The sequence below is a fragment of the Podarcis muralis genome, chromosome 14 (assembly GCF_964188315.1).
Source record: "Podarcis muralis chromosome 14, rPodMur119.hap1.1, whole genome shotgun sequence".
NCBI lineage: Eukaryota > Metazoa > Chordata > Lepidosauria > Squamata > Lacertidae > Podarcis > Podarcis muralis.
This window is the reverse complement of record NC_135668.1, coordinates 29,891,125-29,897,775: the sequence shown is the minus strand read 5'-3', so window position 1 is coordinate 29,897,775 and position 6,651 is coordinate 29,891,125. Positions and strand designations below refer to the sequence as shown.

Sequence of the window (6,651 nt, the reverse complement as noted above, 5' to 3'; positions counted from 1 at the left end):
ATTTGCCCTAACCCCAGATGTTGCGCCCGGTGCGGCCGGCCCCCCCCTGCACCCCCCACGCTACGCCACTGCCCAAGAGCACTCTTCCCTCCTGTGGTTTCCAGCAACTGGTATTCAGAAGCATCACCATCATAGCTCAGTAGTAGAAGAGCCTCTGCTTTGCAGGCAGACGGTCCCAGGTTCGGACCCCAGCAATCCCAGGTAGGGCAGAGAAAGACTCCCTGCATGAAACTCTGGGGAACCACTGCCAGCCAGTGCAGGCAGTACTGAGCTGGATGGACCAAGGGACCTGAGTCAGGACAAGGCAGCTTTCCAGGTTCCTCTGTGAATAAAAAAAGCATTGCAGTGAGGGTTAGGCAAATCTGTTATAGGTCAGAAAAAAAGGATCCAAGAAGCAGCTTGGAAGGAAGGAGAGAAGATGGCCTTCTTGGTGGCGGCTCCCATATTTGGAACTCCCTTCCTAGAGAAGCTAGACTGGTTTCCTCCTTGTCCTTCTGCCCCTGCTTTATTTGCTTTTTTAAAAAAGGGGAAGGGTTTTTAATAGTGCTGTGCTGTTTTTATTATTTGTATTTGTTAAATTTCATTTTTTATATATTGTTTTAATTCTATTAGAGTTTAATTGCTTTTCAATTATTCTTTTGTATGGGTTTAGCTTTTTTATTTTATCTGCCTTGTTTTAATTGGTATAAACAGCCTTGAGTCCTGGTCCAGGAAAAAGGCAGGATATAAATGATGATGATGATGATTCTAGCTTCTCAATAACCTCTTTAAAAAAGCACCAGTTTGGGCACAAGCCACCCCTCACCCTCTCCATCCTATTAGAAAACCATTGAGTCAAGCCTGTCACCTAATAAAATATCCATGCAGAGCCAGTTGGTTGTCTGTCACCTCAGTGTTCTGTTGGTGATAGAATTGTAGAGTCGGAAGGGACCTTGTTGATCATCTAGTACGAGCCCCTGCAATTCAGGAATCCACAGCTATCCCATATATGGGGATGAAATCTGCAACCTTGGCCTTATCAGTACCACACTAACCATCTGAGCTATCCAGGCTTTTAGGTGACCCTTTAGTGAAAGCTTCCCTCTGCATGATGCCATAGGGACAGGAGTGACATCTACAAGCAAAGAAAGGATTGTATTATAACTGGAGCCACTTTTGAAAAGCAGCCCACTGTTGGAATGGAATCTTCTCTCACCAAAAATAAGCACCTCCACCCACACGGTGCGGCACAGATGCTGGTCTCCAGATGGGCTGAAATTTCAGGGATGTCTTTCCCCTTCCTAGAAGCATCCCTTTTCAAACTGGATATTTCTGCTACAGTCTCTGGAGAAAGTAACAGCCACGTAATATAGCGAAGGCTGAAAATCCAGACTGAAATTCAGGAACCCGGGTGATGTTTTGTCTTTGCAAAGGTGACTCCCCACTCTCACTCCCACACCAGATGCAGGTTGGATTGTACAGCTCTTGATAAGCCTACACAGGTGAGTAGTCTGATTAAATGCCCTGTAGGTGGCACCCTTGCCCTGTCCTGAAATGGCTGGAAGATGGTGATTTGAGGACTGGTGCTTAAAAGAATGCTTTCAGATTCTACAGTGCTATGTTAGCCTAAACCCCTCATCTCCTTTGGGTCTGCCTTAGAAAGGAAGAGTCAGGCCAAGCTACTTTGAAAGGGAACCCAAATGCGTGGAGAAATAGACTGGTTTTTAAGACAAGTTACTGAGCAGGTGGATGTAGGGGGTTGATAGCCTTTGGAGACCTGTGTCCATATGGCCAACTTTGCAAGGTCCAGCATTCTCTGACCCAGAAAAGATTCTCTTGAAGCTGGCATTGCCCACATATGAACATGGCCCACAGAACCAAATGCTGGTTTCACTGCCTCTGCATGGCTGAGATGTCAACAAATTGGAGGAAACCAAACCATGCTCCAGATGTCATGAACCACTCTTCCTTGAGCTCATGTACATACATCCTCTGTCTCCATACATGTCTTTTCTGGATATTGTGATCCACACATGTTTTCTGCGCATTCTAGGTACCAATCCCCTGCATTGCCCTTGGAACAGTGGCGTAGCGTGGGGGGTGCAGGGGGGGCCGGCCGCACCGGGCGCAACATCTGGGGGTTAGGGTTAGGGGGCGTAAATCCACGGGTTAGGGGGCGCAAATTACTTGCCTTGCCCCGGGTGCTGACAACCCACGCTACGCCACTGCCTTGGAACACTCCACTGCAGGGGTTTAGAGAGAGTTGCCGATGCCCAGAGTGGGGTAAGTGTTGTGCCACCTGGTAGACTGGGCAGCAGTCAGTCCCTTTGCCAGCTAGCGCCCAATTAAGGGAGTCACTCCTTGCAAATTAGCCCCAACCTGGGAGCAGAGATAAGGCAGAGAAACGTGAAGACAGGAGTCCTGCCATGTCACCTCACTCTGGTCAACGCACATGGCTCTGGCAGTGCTTTCCTGCCTTCCTCTTGCTCCCTCCCTCCTCAGTGGGTGGTGGTGGACTCCCCTCCCTCCCTCTCGGTTGGCCCAGGGGCAAGGTGTATGTGGGTATCCCTTCACCAGCCACAAGGAGAAGGAGGCACCACCGCCCCCCCAGCCCAGGTGTGGCTTGCCACCCCATGGCTCTGGCTTCAATGAGTGGGACTATTGTGGGGGCGCCTGATTGTACCCCCTTAGAAGTTTGCTCCTGGGACACCCCCCCAAGCTATGCCACTGCTTCTTGGAAACTCTTTCCCAGAGCTTAATGGACATGAAGCCCCTTCAAGGCTTTTTCTGCTTTGCCTTTGGAAGGAAACTCACTTGCACTGGGGAATGGAAGAGAAGGGAGGGGAGGGGAGGGAGGCATGCTTAAGGCCCGCGCTATCTGGTATTATCTCGCATTTCTTACCAGCTCTGCTTTAGCAGTTCCCAGGCTGTTCCTGTTTTCCTGCCACTGTTGTCTTCACACCTCCGTAGCCTGATTATTCAACGCACTTTTTTGCCTGCTGCTGCCCCCAGATCCAAGCTCTCCTTTCTGTTAGCTTTCCCTGTGTGGCTTGGGGATCCCTCTCTGCCTGCATTCGGTTGAGTAAGAGAGAGCAGCGATGTGGGCTTCTCCCTTGCCGTGTTGTGGAAGTGTTTTCCTGGGAGTTCTGCTTTGAGATGCTTCAGGAAGGCTGATGGTTGTAGTGAAATAGGAAAGGAGAACAGCACAGATCTACTGCTACCTCTGTTGACACCACTGTGAGGGATAAGCCTCGCTCCATGTGGCCTCTGCAAGCGGCATGCAGCCCCCCCACCCCACGTCCAAGAACAAATGATTCACCATTAAACTCCACTGCCACCTTTACCTTTCTCTGCAGTGGTAGGAGACGGTGCCCATCTCGTATTTTATATTAATAAGCAGCAAAAGGGGATGTGAAACTATTTGCAGCCAAGTGCACGAAGGAACATAGGAAGAAAGTAAAAAAATGTCCAGTAGCACCTTAAAAGATAAAGGTAAAGGGACCCCTGACCATTAGGTACAGTTGTGGCCGACTCTGGGGTTGCGTGCTCATCTCGCTTTATTGGCCGAGGGAACCGGTGTACAGCTTCCGGGTCATGTGGCCAGCAGGACTAAGCCACTTCTGGTGAACCAGAGCAGCACACGGAAACGCCGTTTACCTTCCCGCTGGAGCGGTACCTATTTATCTACTTGCACTTTGATGTGCTTTTGAACTGCTAGGTTGGCAGGAGCAGGGACCGAGCAACGGGAGCTCACCCTGTCGTGGGGATTCAAACCGCCAACCTTCTGATCAAGTCCTAGGCTCTGTGGTTTAACCCACAGCGCCACCCGCGTCCCTTCCCAGTAGCACCTTAGAGACCAACCAAGTTTGTTCTGGGTATAAGCTTTCGCATGCATGCGCACTTCTTCCTTAGTTGGTCTCTAATGTGCTACTGGATATTTTTTAATTTTTTTATTTCAACTGCATCAGACTAATATGGCTACCTACCTGAATCTAGGCAGAAGGTAGTTTAGCTCATTTCACAGGGATTGGTGGCATTTCTCATCTGAGAAGAGATAGGGACAAATGTTGAGCTCTGGGAACCACACAGCAAAGTTAAAGGAGGATATTGTTATGAGTTTGGGGTGTTAAGCTGTATGCCACACACCTCTCTAATCCTTGGATCCAGCAAGTGTTAAAAGCTAAAAGCACCCTGCCTTTCTGTGTAGGGTGCTGTGCTTTTCAATGAAGTCTTCCTTAGGTTGAGGAAGGGCCAATCCAAACCCTATAACAAACTTACTTTGGTGGCCACCTTTATGCCTCTCTCCTGCTTTAGAACTAGGAGGGCTGCTTAAAGAAAAAGGAAAGGTCCCCAACAGCATGGATTCAATGCAGATTCTACCCATCAGCCTGTGTGTGTGTGTGTGTGTGTGTGTGTGTGTGTGTGTGTGTCCCAGGTAGACAAAAGAAAGTCTAGTTTGTCATTGGTTGCTTCTCCAAAGGTCTCAGACTGCAGCTCATCAAAGATAATGGCCAAATAAGTGTCGGCATGGAAAATACAGGGAGGGAATTTGTGTTCTTAACAGCTTGTTTCCATAGCTGATGAAAGCCCACCCTTTGGATGGGCTCATCAGAGTGCCCAGGCTAGTTTTCCAGAAGAATGGTGGTTGAATAGAAAGCCAGCAAGCAGAAAATCTCTGGAGTCTGTCAGCCACTATTGTATATGCCTCAGTGCACCTCCCTTCTGATGATTGTCTTCTTAGTTCTGCCTGCGTGCAGAGGACTTGGGGAGCAATGGGCCCCTTCCTTAGAGAAACAGAAGATTTAGGGAACACGTCACAGACAGGAATGTAACGATTGCTATTGGCTGGGAGCAATGAGGTTGATGCTACTCTCAAAAAGCCCTCTTCCCTAGGAGGACGTTCAAGTGGAGAAAAGGTCACAATGTTCAGCTGGAAAATTCATATTCCTTATGATGAAACTCTTGCGAAATAGTGTGTGTGGGGGTTTAGCTTAGAAGAAGTCATAGAATCATAGAATTGTGGAGTTGAAAGGGACTCACAAGAATCATCTAGTCCAACCCCCTGCAATGCAGAAATCTCAGTTAAATCATCCATGTCAGGTGTCCATCCAACCTCTGCTTAAAAACCTCCAATGAAGACTAGTCCAAGGGAGACCATTCCACTGTTATACAGCTCTTGCTATCAGATAGGTCTTCCTGATAGTTGGGATCTCCTTTCTTGTAATTTGAATCCATTGGTGTGGATCCTACCCTCTGGAGCAGGAGAAAACAAGCTTGCTCCATCTTCCATGTGACGGCCCTTTAGGTATTTGAAGATGGTTATCATATCTCCTCTCAGTCTCCTCTTCTCCAGATTAAACATAACCATCTCTCTCAACTGTTCCTCATAAAGCTTGGTTTCCAGGACCTTGGTCATCTTGGTTACCTTGAGTCCTAATGATAAAAGCTGGTGAACTTGACAGTGGAGGGAGGCTAAATGGAGAACACTGGTTCTTTTAGCAGCTCTCTCCTTATTAAAACAGGTTCATGGGCATAGCCAGGATTTATTTTGGGGGGCATGCTTTATGTTAGGGGGGACAGAACTGAGTTATCTGCAATGCAATTGGTCAGTTAAGTATTTTTATAAATCAAGTATTTTACTTGATTTCTGGGAGGGCAGCTGACCCCCTGCATCCCCCTATGCTCAGGTTACCCACTAAAATAGAATTATGATGGTGGAAGGGACCTCAACAACCCTTCCTAGTCCAGACCCCTGTCAATGTGGGAACCCTAATGCTGCAGCATCCCCTTTCCCTTGTAGGAGAAGACAGCAGCAATGTAGGAGCTGAGCAGTTCCGTCTTCTTTCCTTCGCCAGCTAACATTTCTCCATCTTCTCTCAGCAGACCCACCCGCTCCATATTCTTCTGCCAACTTGGATGGCTTCAGAAGGGACTTAGACAAATCAATGGAGCCTGAGTCCTCTGATTACTAGCTGTGATGGTGGCTTTGCTCTACCTCCACACTCAGCAATGCTTCTGAATATCTCTTGTTGGAAACTGCAGGCGAGGAGAGGGCTGCTCTTGCACTCAGGACTTGCTCGTGGGCTTCCCACTAAGACATCTGTCTGGCCACAATGGGAACAGGGATTTTCTTATGTCCTGATGTTCCTTTTGCTCCAAACCTATCCAAAAGAACCACGCCCTTTTTGTTGTTGTTTTAGCATCTTGCATAAGCCTAAGCCACAACTGGAGGGTCATCCACTGCCTACCTCTAGCTTGCTTGCTTCTCTTTAGCCTTGGAAGCCTCCTCCTCCTTCCATTTCTTTTAAATCTGAGTTCATCAGAGAGCTCCTTCTCCTGCCTTCAGATGTGTCCTCATTGCCTTGTCGAATGGAATGGGTTTTGAAAAAAACAAATAAATTGGGTTTTTAAAAAAATTGTTTTAAAGAAGAACCTGCATTTGTAAAAGGAATATCCAACAAGCAGGTAAGTTGCACAGGTAAAAATATTAAATGCAAAAACAACAACAACAACACACAACCCTAACCCCTCGACTGTCCCCCTCGCAGCAATCCATATATACTTGAGCACTACAGTGAAATCACAAGGAAAATTTGTCTCGAAACAAAATAAGCAACCATTTATTAGTATTCCATGCAGGTAAGTAAAAGAAAGAAGAGTAAAATGGGAAAA

At 47.6% G+C, this 6,651-nt stretch overlaps 1 protein-coding gene across 1 annotated transcript in view; it reads left to right on the top strand.

The window, feature by feature from the left end:
- The first annotated feature begins 254 nt into the window (after window positions 1–254).
- The window catches only part of RASGRF1 (Ras protein specific guanine nucleotide releasing factor 1), an 85,098-nt gene continuing 78,701 nt past the window's right edge, over window positions 255–6,651 (top strand). Inside the window, exon 1 of the mRNA XM_077919117.1 lies at window positions 255–258. The gene's annotated coding sequence lies outside the window, so the exon portion shown is untranslated. The remainder of the gene's footprint in view (window positions 259–6,651) is intronic.